Genomic DNA, 15263 nt, shown 5'->3' with positions numbered 1-15263 from the left:
AGGGGCTATTTTGAAATAGCAGGAGTGGAGCGTCTACACACACCTTATTTCAAAATAGCTATTTCGGAATAGCTGTTAGCCCTCTTAGAATGAGGTTTACAGATTTCAGAATAAGACATCTGTTATTTCAAAATTATTTTGAAATAATGGAATGGCTGTGTAGACGCTCGCTTTGTTATTTTGAAATAAATAGGATAGACACACCCTAAGGCTGAACAAGGGAAAGGATCAGACCCAAAAGAGGAAAATGCCTAGCTTGTGAGAAAGATGATTAGAACAGTGATTAATGTAAGAATTCACTTGTAACAAGTCTTTTAAGCTGCATCTGTACTGATCCATGGATTGATGCTGTGGAGGTTGATCTTCTGGAGTTCAATTTTACAAGTCTACTATAGACACATAAATCAAATGCTATGGAAAGCTCCAGCCAGCTCCTGTACTCTTTGTAGTTGTGAGAAGTAACTCTTGCTGTGTGGATGCCGCCAAGCTCGGCTTAAGGTAAGTTGACTCCAGCTATGTATGCCATGCAGTTGAAGTTGCGTATCTTAAATCGACCTTCCAGATCTAGTGAAGATCTGGCCTTAGTGTATTTGGATTAGTTGTTGTGTTTTGTTTATTTTGGCTTAGTAACCATACTTTAATCTGTCTGTTTTCACTGGAAATCACTTAAATCCTACTTTTTATATTTAATAAAAACAATTTTGTTTATTTTCCACCCAGTGTAAATAACTGTTACAGAGGAGGTGGAGCAGCCACTGTGCAGATCTTAAATTGATAAACCATTTTGCACAACATTTGTAAAGTTAAGCTATTGATATACCTGTAAATGCTAATATTTATGTCAACAGCCACTTATTCAGCTTTGTTCTCTGAGATGTATAACATGGGGGGACATGAAAATTGCATGTTTCCCCCATACAGTAATTTTAGAAAAAATGTACACATCCCAAAATCCATTTGGTGTTCAGACTTAGGAAAAGTATTCTAGTAGGTTTTTTTAATTGTTTTAAGAAGAAATCACACATTATGGCTATATTTTCAAAAACGGATGCTTATAGTTAGTCTCTGAATTTCACATTTTATACATTAAAGTAAATTACCTGATTTCGATTTCCAAAAGAGATTTTTCACTTCCTATTAAAAAGGCTATTTATTTTAAAAAATTTGTGAGGCATATAGAAGAACATAATTTGTTGGACAAAAGTCAACATGATTTCTGTAAAGGGAAATCATGTCTTACTAATCTATTAGAGTTCTTTGAAGGGGTTAACAAACATGCAGACAAGGGGGATCCAGTAGATATAGTATACTTATATTTTACTGCCCCTGTATAAAACTATGGTATGCCCACATCTTGAATACTGTGTACAGATGTGGTCTCCTCATCTCAAAAAAGATATTTTGGCCTTGGAAAGGGTTCAGAAAAGGGCAACTAAAATGATTAGAGGTTTGGAATGGGTCCCATATGAAGAGAGGTTAAAGTGACTGGGACTTTTGAGTTTAGAAAAGAGGAGACTGAGGGGGGATATGATGGAGGTATTTAAAATCATGAGTGGTGTGGAGAGGGCAGATAAAGAAAAGTTATTTATTAGTTCTCTAAATAGAAGAACTAGAGGACACCAAATGAAATTAATGGGTAGCAGGTTTAAAACTAATAAAAGAGGGTATGTCTACACTACAAAGTTAGTTCGAACTAATGGACGTTAGTTTGAACTAACTTTCCTAGGCGCTACACTAGCGCTCCGTTAGTTTGAATTTAATTCGAACTAACGGAGCGCTTAGTTTGAACTAGGTAAACCTCATTTTATGAGGATTAAGCCTAGTTCGAACTAGCTAGTTCGAATTATGGGCTGTGTAGCCCCTTAATTCGAACTAGTGGGAGGCTAAGGCTTCCCAGGTTTCCCTGGTGGCCACTCTGGCCAACACCAGGGAAACTCTATTGCCCCCCTCCCGGCCCCGGAGCCCTTAAAGGGCCACGGGCTGGCTACACAGTTTGTGCCAGTTGCAAGGCTGCAAGCACCCGTGCCAGCAGACCCTGCACCTGCCACAGGATGAGCCAGCCACCCGAGGACTCCCAGCCCTCCACTGCTCCCCAGGACCAGCCTGGCGGCTCCCAGGAGCCTGCCCGGAGGCGCAAAAGGCGGGCACCCGCTTGGTCAAGTGCGGAGATCGCGGAACTCATATAGGTTTGGGGGAAAGCCTCCAATGTCCACGATCTCCACACTAGCCACAGGAACGCGGCCATCTACAGCCGCATGGCTGCCAGCCTGGCCGCCAGGGGCCACCAGCGCAGCCAGGAGCAGGTCCACTGCAAGGTCAAAGACCTGCGGCAGTCCTACTCCCGGGCCTGCCAGCCAGGGGCCGACCCAGAGGCCTGCCCCCACTTCCACGCCCTGGACCGCCTCCTGGGGGCTCATGCCGTCCCTGCCCCCCGGGACGTGATTGACCCCGGGGCAGAGGGCTCGCTCCTGGAGACGGAGGAGGAGAAGGAGGGCTCTGAGAGCCAGGAGCCTGCCGCCAGCCTGCCCAGGACCCGGGACACCCGAGGCACCCCACAGAGCCGCTCGCCTGCGTCATCTGAGGCCGGGGAGGCATCCACCTGTGAGTACCATCGTGTTCCCCTTATGTGTACAGGGGGCTGGGGCAAGAGGGAGCCCTGGGACCGTGCGCCTGGGGATCCTGCAGGGGCCCTGGCCTTGCAGAGGGGAACTGGGTTTCACACACCTGGGCCCCTGGGGTAATTGACCGCTGGTCTTGTTGCACCACAGCTGCAGCACCTGCGCCTGCAGGGCGCACCACACTGCCTGCAGCAGCTGCCCGTGCCCGGGCAAGCAGGAGAGCCAGGAACGAGGAGGAGTATCAGCGGCGGCACCTCCGGTTCATGGACCACCAGCTCCGCACACAGGACCACTGGGTCTAGGAGGACCTGAGGCTGTGCCGGAGGAGTCTGGAGGCCCTGGAGGAGCAGGGCCGTGCCCTGCGAGGCCACCTCCAGAGCCTGCTCGACCGCTTCCCATTTCCTCCTCCTCCTGCTCCCCCTGCTCCTCCTGCTCCCCCTGCTCCCCCTCCTGGTCCCGCTCCTGCTTCCGCTCCTGCTTCCTCCACACCCCCTGTCCCTCCTGCCCCCCCCCTCCACAACCATTCCCCACCGACGCCCCCGGACCCACAGTGTGGCGAGACGGGAGAGGCAGCCGGACTCCCACCCCTGAGCTTTCCTTTCCCTTCCTCCCTTCCCTCCCCTCCCCTTCCAGCTCCCTCGTCCCAGGTTTCCCCTTCCCTTCTCCCACCTTCATTCCTCCCTCCCCCCACCCCAGTTCTGTGAAATAGACGTTTTTGTTTGAAAAACAGGTGTCTTTATTTGACAGTAGGTAGGGAGGGCAAAGAGGAAGGAGGGGGGGTAGGGTGGAAGAAGGCCCCAGTGGGGCATGCAAGGGAGAGGTCAGTCCTCCTCCTCCTCCACCTGGAAGCTCTCCCACAGGGCTTCCCGGATCCGGACGGCCCCCCGCTGGGCTTCCCGGACGGCGGCGGTGCGGGGCTGACCGTAGTGTCCAGCCATGCGGTCAGCCTCAGCCATCCAGGCTGGCAGGAAAACCTCCCCCTTCCGCTCACACAAATTGTGGAGCACACAACATGCCGCCACCACGGGAGGGAGGTTGTGCTCAGCCAGGTCCAGACGGGTGAGGAGGCATCGAAAGCGGGCTTTCAATCGTCCGAAGGCCCCCTCCACCACGATGCGGGCCCTGGTCAGCCTGGCATTGAAGGCCTGGCGGGAGGGATTGAGGTGCCCCGTGTAGGGCTTCATGAGCCAGGGCTGTAGTGGGTAGGCGGCATCCCCCACCAGGCACACGGGCATGTCCACGTCCCCGACCCTGATGTGGCTGTCGGGGAAGAAGGTCCTGGCCTGCAGCCGCTGGCACACGGAGGAGTTGCAGTACACCTGGGTGTCATGTGCTTTGCCGGACCAGCCCACATTAATGTCCGTGAACTGTCCCCGGTGGTCACACACGGCCTGCAGGATCACGGAGAAGTACCCCTTTCTGTTGACGTACCGGGACGCCTGGTATTTCGGGGCACGGATGGGGATGTGCGTCCCGTCGATGGCCCCCCTGCAGTTGGGGAAGCCGAGGGCGCCGAATCCCCAGATGACGGCGTCCGGGTCGGCTAGGCGGACCACCCTGCGGAGCAGCACCCGGTTGATGGCCTTGACCACCTGCGGAGAGAGACACAGCAAAGCGCTAATCAGTGGGGCGCCCGGGTGGCTGGGAGCGTGCGTGTCCTGGCAGTGCCCCACGCCCCACTCCAGGAAGCAACCCCCCTGGCAGCGTGTAGTACGGTCGGGACAGCCCGACCCCTCTGGTGCGGGGCGCTTTCGCCTCCTCCCGCCCCCCCCTTTGTCCCTGGGCGGCCCATCCTCTCCTCGCAGCCCCCCTCCCCTCCGGCTCGGTGGCCGACGAGCGCCTTACCTGCATGAGCACCGCTCCGACGGTGGATCTCCCCACGTCGAACTGGTTCCCGACGGATCGGAAGCTGTCCGGCGTGGAGATCTTCCATAGGGCGATGGCCACCCGCTTCTGGAGGGGGATGGCGGGTCTCATGCGAGTGTCCCTTCTTTGCAGGGCAGGGGCGAGCCACTCGCAGAGCTCCAGGAAAGTTTCCCTCCTCATCCTGAAGTTCTGGGTCCACTGTCGGTCGTCCCAGCACTCCAGGACGATGCGGTCCCACCAGTTGCTGCTGGTGTCCAGACGCGGCGGGGCATGCCGGTGCCGGGGCGCCGCCGCGGCTCCTCCACAGCCCCCAGGGCGGCCAGGCGGAGAGGCAGGGGGCTGACGTTCCCCAGGTGGTGCCAGGCAGCCTTGAGCCATTGCTGGCAGGCTTGCAGCAGCAAGTCCAGAAAGTGCACCAGAAGGTGCAGGGCGAGCTGTGGCTCCATGTTGCCACCTGCGGTGGCCCCCCCGAAGGGAAGCACCGACACAGATGGGCACAGAGACCAACGCTTTGCTGTCCCTCGGCGACGTTGGCATGCAAGCAGGAAAAGCTGAGAACCGGCTGTCCAGGGGGGTCCCTTTAAGCACAAGCCTCAGAGATAGCTTCAGACAGCAGCCACACAAAGCAACTACTGACCTGATGCCCTGCCAGAACCGGTTTCAGCTGCCCTTAAATGCCCCCCTGCGTCCAATCAATGTGGACGCGCTAGTTCGAATTAGCAAAATGCTAATTCGAACTAGTTTTTAGTTCTAGACGCATTAGTTCGAATTAGCTTAGTTCGAATTAACTAATTCGAACTAAGTTAGTTCGAACTAGCGCTGTAGTGTAGACATACCCTAAGATCCTACCTTAATAAGTTTGTTCCAAATGTGTATTTCTCCTGTAAATTGAGAGGGATATATTATTTACTTTGTTGTAAAGCCTATTGTGATTATTACTAGTGCCACAAAATTTGTGATACTTTACATGGAGCTGTGCAAAATGTTTGGAGCAAAATCACACAATGTGCTTAGTTCTGTTACAAGTGTTTGATACTTGGATCTGGCTCATTAAAAGATTCAGCCATCTAAATAAAAAGCTATGCAGATTCTTTTTTATTCAAATAATTTGAAAAATGAGATCTTACAAATATTAACATAAATATAAGTGAAACCTGGAGCTTTTCATTGCACTTCCTTTATTATTTTTTTCTTCAGACATGGCATGTAGGGGAAGGAGAGTTTCCTCAGTCCTATGCAGTAAAATGCAACATTTTACACAGATTTGATTTTACTGCAAAATGTGATTGCATTTCAGCAATAGCCATCAAAGGTTTCCTTTTGTCTATAGCGCCTGGCCTGCATTCTAAATGAAAGTCATTTAATACATAGGAGTTATTTATTATTTTATTGTACTGCATTAATGGCAGGATCACTTTGAGTATGGGAGCTATCTGTCTCAGTGACTGAATATTGATCTACTTGTTGCTAATGAAAGACAACAGCAAACTAGTGCAAGGCAGCAATGTGGCATAACAGGATGTGATAGGACTGACAATTCTGAAGCTCCAAGGAAAAGCTCCCTGTGGATGAGGGTCCCAAGCACTCAACCACTCCATCTATTTCTCCAGAACAAATTAATATCCTGCTGGATATATTGTCATTTCTACACAGGCTGACCACTGATATGGTCAGATGAGTTGGGGTCAGATATGTTTTGAGAGCAATTGAGGTGAAGAGGTTACCATTAAATATCTGTCCCAATGGTTCTTAATGTATTTATCATTGAGAACCACATATGAGGCTCACAATATGTTATGTGGGCTTTCAACTGAGAACCACAGCTTTCCTTACACCCAGAGAGCCCCTCCCCCAACAGCAACAGAGCCCTGGGTAGAGGACCAGGTGCCTTGGAATCTGCTGGAAGGGGTCAGATAGCCTAAAACCTGGGTTGTTGCAGCACCCTCACAAACCTCTAGTTCCCAGTACCTCTTACTGTACAGAGCACTCCCTTCTCCCCTCCTGACACAAACGTGTCCAGAGACCCACTCTCTTGCACTCTGCAACTTATAAAAAACCTCAAAAATAACAAATAGTCTAGCAGCACCTTAGAGACTAACAACATTTATAGATGGTATCATGAGCTTTTGTGGGCACAACCCATACTTCTAGGGGTCAGGGTGGGGGGGGGGAGAAGGGGAAAAAAGGGGAAAATGGTCAATTAGTGTACATGCTAAATGAAGCTGATAGAGTGAGTATTAAGTGTTGCCAAGTATCTTGTGCTTGGTTTTTATGTCATTAGAATGTGGAATGTAGCGAGCCATCGACACAAGGTCTTTGTTTAGGCCTCTGTTGCAGGTATCAAACTTGTAAATGAAATTAAGTTCTGCAGCCTCCCTTTCAAGCTGGTTGTTGAAATTGGTTTACAATAATACAGTAACTTTGAGATCCCTTAATGAGTGTCCAGGCAACTTCAAATGTTTCTCAACAGGTTTCTTTGTGTTACCTTCTTGAGTATCTGATTTGTGTCCATTAATCCTTTCTCGTAGATACTGTCCAGTTTGGCCAATATACATGGCAGAGGGGAATTGCTGGCACTTGATGACATAGATCACATTGGTGGATGTGCAGTTATATGAGACTCTGATGTGGTGGCTTATGTGGTTAGGTCCTGTGATGATATTGCTTGTGTAGATGTGTGGACAGAGTTGGCACTGGGGCTGATTGTAGGGGTTGGTTCCTGGATGAGTATGATGGACATGTGCTGCATGGTTACTGGAAAGAATTTGTGTGAGGTTAAGGGGTTGGGTTTTTTTTCTTCTTTCCTCACCTCATTCCCTCTCCTTCTTTGCTATTCATTTGGAACCTTGACTTCTTAACTTCATTCATCTGAAGAAGTGGGTTGTGCTTACAAAAGCTCATGATACCATCTGCAAATTTTGTTAGTCTGTAAGGGTATGTCTACACTACCACCCTAGTTCGAACTAGGGTGGCTAATGTAGTCATTTGAACTTGCAAATGAAGCCTGGGATTTAAATATCCCGGGCTTTATTTGAATGTTCCTGGGCGCCGCCATTTTTAAATGCCCCATAGTTCGAACTACCTGCCCGCAGCTACACGCGGCACGGGTAGGTAGTTCGAATTAAAGCTCCTAATTCAAACTACTGTTACTCCTCATTGCAAGCATGCTCACTGCAGAGGCGTGCTCCTGGGAAGATCAGAAGAATGGAGAGTCCGCCTTATGAGAGGAGCTTTGAGGAGCTTGGATTGTTCAGCCTATCAAAATGAAGGATGAGGGAAAATAAAGAGAGATTCCTAAGATGGGGCTAATGTTGCCACAGGAATGAATATAAATTGGCCATTAACAAGTTTAGATTTGAAATTAGAGTGTTTTTGCCAGCACTATTTCTCTTGTAACTTCACTCCTTTGATGGTTAGAAACCTGTTTCCGAACTGACTTCATGAACTTACCAGGCTCAATGATATGAAAAGATTGGCATAAGACCCATCCACATCTCCTCCAATATCCAGAGATGGGACATTTGTCGGGGAGGGTACTGAGTTACTAAAGATAATTATTGCAGGTGGCTAGCTTGTTGGCCTCACATGTTTTGAGGGTCTGCCTTATCACCATATTTGGAGCTAGGAAGGAATTTTACCCAAGACATATTGGAAGAGACCCTAGGGGGCTTTCACCTTCCACTGTTCTGTGGGTCACTTGCTGATTTGAACTGGCATAATGATAGATTCTCTGTAACTAGAAATCTTTAAATCAACATTTGAGGACTTCAGTAATTCAGCCAGAGGTTGTGGGTGAATAGGTACTTTGGCCTGAAATGTGCAGAGGGTTAGATTAGATGCCCATGATTTATCCCTTCTATCCTTAACGTGTGAGCTGATAAGGATTTGGCCCTCTTTTTTTAAATTTCAGTTTTCTTCTTCTGCAGCAGATGCTATCACTGACACTAAAAGCAGTGAAAGGAGACTGTTTAAGGTGTCAATAATGGCATGGAGAAACAGAATGCGCCCGTCAGGGCTAAGCGGATAATTTGAAAGTATTGATTTTTTTTTAAACGGTGTTTTGTAATACACATTAGTTTGAATTTTAATTATTCATGTGCATCCTTTAACTGGATAGGAATCTTAAGCAGTACTAAATTCATTAAAATAACTTTACTGCGAACATAGAATGGCTGCAATTAAACTGCAGCATTTCAGACCCATAATGTGAACTAAGCTTTACAGATATTTGCTGACAAAATAAAATGAAAATTAACATATTATGAGGGTTTAAAATTCAGTTACTGTAAATTCTTCCCCAGTAACTACTTTTCATAAAGTGGTAGTCTGGCCCGTCACAAATATATGTATAATGTTGATCCATAATTTTCAGATTATGCTTTTGTTAATATTGTGACAGACCTAAGCCAGCAGCCTGCCATTCTCTGGTGGCAGGCAGGGGTATAGGGCACTAGATACGTGGTTTTCTCTTTTCAAAGTAAACTACTGAAGTTTGCTGCAATAAAATGAAGGCAGGAAAACGCATGGGGCTAATTAACTAGATTGCTCTCTCAAGCAAGTCACTCAACGCCAGCAGCCAATTACAGCCAGTAGAGTTGCTGTAAAAGGCCTCCCCTAGAAAGAAGGGAGGGAGGGAAGAAAAGCATGAGAGACCAGAAGAAGAAAAGGGAGGAACAAGAAGAAGCTTTGCGTGAGCTGAGAGCTGGTTAACAATACCAGAGGGAGACATTTTGGAGGTTTTTTTTGGGGAAGTGGCCCAGGGAAAAAGCTGCCACGTCTGAAGGAAAAACAGCCTTGACTGGCTGCTACTTTAGATTCCCTAGGCTGGAACCCAGAATAGTGGGTGGCCCCAAGTTCCCCCCAAACCTTCCCTCCCCCACCAACACAGAGCCTGTCTCAAGAAGAGAAACCAGGACTATCAAAGGATGTTCACCCCCAAAACAGTGGACTAGCCTGTGATGAGTATGGATTACTAAGTAATGGACCCTGCCTCCTGTAAAGAGAAAGAGGTTATGTATAGAACTACAGCAAGTCTCTGTGGCCACTTTTACATCTTCTCTTAAGTCTAGCACTATGATTTTCAAAAGTCTTGGCCTAGATTCAGTTACTTTAGCGACAGATGGTTTTTAATGATCTGTTCTGTTAGGTGCTGTAGTACACCTTTGGGTATAGTATAAATCATAATGAAATAATAAAGGCTTTAGTTGTTCTCTGTTCCTTAGTGGCCATGTGAGGGAATGATGAGGTAGGAACTTCCCAAGCATACCTTTCAGCAGAAGGACAAAACTCTTGTTTTCCTCATCAGTAGGGCCCTACCAAATTCAAGGTTCACTTTGATCCATTTCACAGTCATGGGGGTCTTAAAATTGGTCAATTTCAGACTTTTACATCTGACATTTTGTGGCATTGTAGCCAGGGAGATCCTGGTCCAAAAGGGGAATGTAGGGTTGTCCCATTGTGGGGGGGATGTAGGATTGCCATACTCACTTCTGCAGGCAGCAGCTGCAGAGTTTCCTGTAGATAGACAGGGCTCCCAGAAGTGGAGGAAGGTGTGATGGGAAGGCCCAAAGAGGAGCTCCTAACTGCTAATCAAACTCAGGGGCTGTGTCTATACTGGCAAGTTTTTCTGCAAAATCAGCTGCTTTTGCGGAAAAACTTGCCAGCTGTCTACACTGGCTGCTTGAATTTCCACAAGAACACTGACGATATCATGTAAGAAATCAGTGCTTCTTGCGGAAATACTATGCTGCTGCCATTCGGGCAAAAGTCCTTTTGCGCAAAAGCTTTTGTGCAAAAGGGCCAGTGTAGACAGCTCAGATTTGTTTTACACAAAAAAGCCCCGATCACGAAAATGGCGATTGGGGCTTTTTTGTGCAAAAGCGCGTCTAAATTGGCACAGATGCTTTTCCGCAAAAAGTGCTTTTGCCAAAAAGCATCTGTGCCAATCTAGACGCTCTTTTCTGCAAATGCTTTTAACTGAAAACTTTTCCGTTAAAATCATTTGCTGAAAATCATGCCAGTCTAGACGTAGCCAGGGTGAATGGAGGATTCATGCATGGGCCCAGGGGTCCTGTGCCCAAGGGCCCCAGAAAACTTAAACAGGTGCCTCAGCCCTGACAGGGGCCATGGAGGCTGAAGCCCTGAGCCTGGGCACCCCAACTCAAGCTGGAGCCATGGGGGGCAAGAAGGGGAGCTCAATTAGGAGCTGTGGGGGTGAGCCTCAAGGGTTGGCAGCCCCCTGAAACCAGGAAGCAGATGCATGAGGTGGAAGCCCCAAGGCTTCCTGGAGCCTGAACATCCCCCAGGCCCAGCAGGAGCCCCTAGGAACGGTAGCAGCCCAGAACCTGGGAAGGAATCACACCAGAGGGGAGAGAAGGGTAGGGGGGAAAGAGAAGGGTTTTGGCAGCAGCAGTCCCAGAGCCCAGCCTGATCAGGAACTGTGAGGTGAGGCAAAACAGTAGCCCTGATCTCTGGAAGGAACTGAAGAGGAAGGAAGAGGAGGGGGCAGTGGCAGCAAACAGAGCTCAGGTGCCTTGAGCAACAAGAGAGAGAACAGAAGCCCTGTGTTCCCAGAGCCCCAGCCTGAGCCTTAGGAACTGAGCCAAGGCAGGAGCCATGGGGGGAGGGAAACCTTGAGCTGGGTAGAAGCTGCAGGTGGTGGCAACTCCAAGCCTTGGCTGGACCCTGAGGGGCCCCCAACTCTTGCAGGAGCTATAGGGGAGGACCACAGCCCAGAGTTGCAGCGGAAGCTGGGGACAGCAGCAGTAGCAACCACCTCCAGCCCCCTGAGCCCATGCAGGAGCCTAAAACCCAACTCTCAGGGTGCTGCAGCATGGAAATGATCTCACTTTCCTCTATCTCTGAGTCCAAACCTTCTGTTGGATTTTCTGTCTGCTGCTCACACTGACTGGATGTTTTCAGAGAACTATCCACAATGACTCTTGAGTGGTTGTAGCTAAATTAGTCCCCATCATTTTGTGTGTATAGTTGAGATAATTTGTGCATTACTTTGCATTAAGCAACACAAATGTTCATTTGTCATTTTGTTGCCCAGTCACTTAGGGTGTGTCTACATTGCACCATTATTTTGAGATAACTGGTGTTATTTTGAAATAACAATGCGAGTGTCTACACAGGCATTCCATTACTTCAAAATAATTTTGAAATAGCGGATAGCTTATTCTAAAATCTGTAAACCTCATTCTATGAGGAATAACGCCTATTCCGAAATAGCTATTTAGAAATAAGGCGTGTGTAGACGCTCCACTGCTGCTATTTCAAAATAGCCCCTCACCAGTCCCATTCTAAATTATTACTTCTCAGGGCCTCCTGGGGCCCTAAATTGAGATAGCACATCTACTCTAGGGAAGCCTGCTTCAGACTAATTTTGAGGCTTCCCTGCAGTGTAGGCGTGCTATTTCGAAATAAGCTATTTTGGAATAACTATTCAGGAATAGCTTATTTTGAAATAAGTGTGCAGTGTAGGCACACCCTTAGTTTTGTGAGAACCTTTTGAAGCCCTCCATAGTCTGCTTTGGACTTAACTTTCTTGAGCAGTTTTGCATCATCTGCAAATTTTACCACCTCACAGTTTAGCCCTTTCTCCAGTTCATTTATGAATATGTTGAATAAGTTTGGTCCCAGTACAGATCCATGTGGGACTCCACTAATTATGTTTTGCCATTCTGAAAACTGACTGTTTATTACTGGGCTAATGGTTTATATAGCTTTTAATCCATCTCAAATACTCTCAAAGTCCATTCTGTCTTGCACTGTTTCTTGGTGTTTTATTCTGGGTTTATTTAACACTTACCTGAGGATTGTTTGCAAATGAGTTTTCAGTATGTAGTTTTAATGGTGCCTGTTGTTGCTTTTCACGTGCATGTAATAGATTTCAATGTATTATAAGAACTTTTCTGCAATTAATATATTCAAATTGTCACCGAGTCATGCTAAGTGGCATGGGAAGTGAGTCCAAGTAACATTTTGTGTGCAGATGAATAAACTTAGTTCTGTAATCTGTTTGAAGTCTCCCATGGTGGTTTTTTCCTCTCCCTTTCCTGGTAAATAATTAATGGATGTTAAGGATCATCACCCTATTCAATGGTGTATAAACCTAAATGAAAGAAGAGGTTTGTAGCTTTAATCTCAACAGAAGGCAGAAATTGTTCAGACACTTCTGGCTAAAATGTCATTTTGTCCATGGTGGCAAATTGTTTATGTATTTTAAAGACTGTTCTAGAAAATGCTTTACACTTAGGCATAATGACATTTTTTCTTTGAAATGCAATGCAAATTTTTCAGTGCTAATTTGATGTTAGCTTCATTCTGGGGCCAGAGGAAGGGGCACCTTTCCCCAGCTGTGATATTCAACCTTGTGCTGTCCTAGAGCTGCTGTTGCTGGGGGAAAGGTAGCCCTTCCATGGCCCCCACCTAGCCTAACCTTGATCTGCTCCACCAGGGGGACATGCACCCTTTCCCCCCATCTGTCCCTTCAGACATGAAGAGGCACTTCTCCCCTAGCCTCAAGCTGCCAGGGTGAGAGAGGGCTGGGATATTCCTCTCACCCTGCAGCAGGATCACCAGGTTAATCCGTCTACATGGGCCAAATTTCGGAAGAGTCTTCTGACAAAAGTATTGGAAAATTATACGGAAAACTCACTCTTCATTTTCCAATAGATCCTCGCAGTCTAGCCATACCCTCAGTGCTGGGGCTGGTGGGCAGAGGTAGAACTCTGCGCATTCACCCTGAGCTCCTGCTTTCCCTGAGCCTGCTGGGAATCCTCTTTCTACATTCGCTCAGTTGTGCCAATATTGAGGACTGTACTTGATTTAATGATTCAGTCTCTTTTTCTGTATGGTTGTATGAGAAGCAAACCCATTTCAGGCACATCCCATTTTCCTGGCACAACCAAACCCTTACCCTGCTTTATGTTATGATCAAAGGAAGCTGTAAACCTAATTTGGTGGCCCTAGCATTTAATGTTTAGAAGTTCCTGAACAGATTGACTCAAATACATGGTAGATGAAACAGGGAGGAAAAAAAATCTCCCTAATAACTTGATTAATTCCAATACAATAATCACTGCTGCTTAATACCAGAGCACAGCTAATCCCTAGGTTGCCAGTGCCATGCCAAGTGTGCCACAACTTTGTGACAAGCATTATAGGTCCTTCAGCAGATAGTCCTTGGCAGGCAGTAACCTTAATGTGTCCCAGTAACTACTCAGACACATTTACTAGAGCTAGAAGGAAAAGGAAATATATGAAAGATGTATATATGCAAAAAACATAAATATGTTGTGGCAAATTTGTAAAGTCCAAGGCCCAAAATGAGACTAACTTATATACACGAGACATAAACGATAACAGGAAAATATTAGAAGCAAGATAGAGGTCATGGATAAGGAGAATAAGGTGGGGAGGGCAGATGATAAATTGCTACATGATATTTGTTTATTTTCACCAAAAAGTTAGCAGTCATTGGACATCTAACATAGTAAATGCCAAGGAAATCAAAGTAGGGTCAGTGGCTAAAATAGAGAAAGAACAAGTTAGCTATCTTTAAATGGATGGGGCCTGGTGACATACTCCCTAGAATATTCAGGGAACTGACTGAGGAGATATGTGAGCCATGTGAGAGAACGACAGTCTAGGTGGAGCTCCTAGGAAGTGAGATGCAAACTGTTATCCAGGCCCGTATGCAAGAATTTTTCTGTGTGTGGGAGGGCTTTTTTTGTAAATGTGGACCACAAGGGTGTGAATGCACCCCCCAAGTAAGTGGGAAAATCAGCCCCAGCCTTCTCCTGGCCAGCCAGAGCATGGGGGAGGGAGACTTGGGCAGTGTGCTGCTCCTGCATTCCCCTGGCCCGCTGGAGCACGTTTACTTGGGAGACTATGGGGGTGCTTTCACACCCTTGTGGTTTATAGGGAATGCAGAAGATTAACGGTATTTGAAAACCCCATTCAGTTTGTACTGATACTTGAATAAATTATAGTCTTCTAATAAATATAGCTATCATTCTATGTGGCTAATTTTTCAGCAATTAAACTTGTAAGAAGCATTATATGTATCTTCTAAGAGTATGTGAAACACTACAGACATACTCTAAAATTCTTAAGTCTTCTCAAAATTATTGTTGATAGTACTAATTACAATAGTGCCTCTGTTCAGACAAGCCAAGAATTGAGCTCCATTATATTGATATCTATAAACAGACAAGTAATACTATTGTCCAGTAGCTCAGTTGGCAGTAAGCTTGCACAGAGAAAACCACTAATTCAATTGAAGTTGTCTGCTTGTCTACCTTTCTGAAACTCCCAAGTAATAGTGTATGTGCATGTTGTAGTCTTAAAGGCATTACTGTCACTTACATAAACCAATAAATTGTGGCACCACCTTGAATTACTGTAAATATATACATTTGGAATATTTCTTAGCACTTATAGAAAAACAGGCCAAAAGAAATAGCCCCCTTGTCCTGCCTGACATTTTCTTTTGGTAGAACAATCTACGTCCCTTCCGAGCATAAGAGCTGTCACACCTGGCTTTTTATTGTGAAGAACTTTGAGATGCTTTGTGCATGAGAGACCTGCTGTATAAATCTTTCTTTTCTGTTTGCTAAATCAACATCAACATCCAGAAGGCACCATTCCAAAATCCTCGGCAATTGTCTAAGCAGAGGTAACATAAATGCTTATGTAAAAGATGAAGTTTGGTCAAAATTTCCCACCCATTTGAAATGTTTTTAAGAAGACATGTTATATTCATATCCTTAT

The sequence above is a fragment of the Pelodiscus sinensis genome, chromosome 9 (assembly GCF_052426305.1).
Source record: "Pelodiscus sinensis isolate ZL-2025 chromosome 9, ASM5242630v1, whole genome shotgun sequence".
In the NCBI taxonomy this organism is placed as follows: Eukaryota; Metazoa; Chordata; order Testudines; family Trionychidae; genus Pelodiscus; species Pelodiscus sinensis.
Note: the sequence above shows the minus strand (reverse complement) of the source record.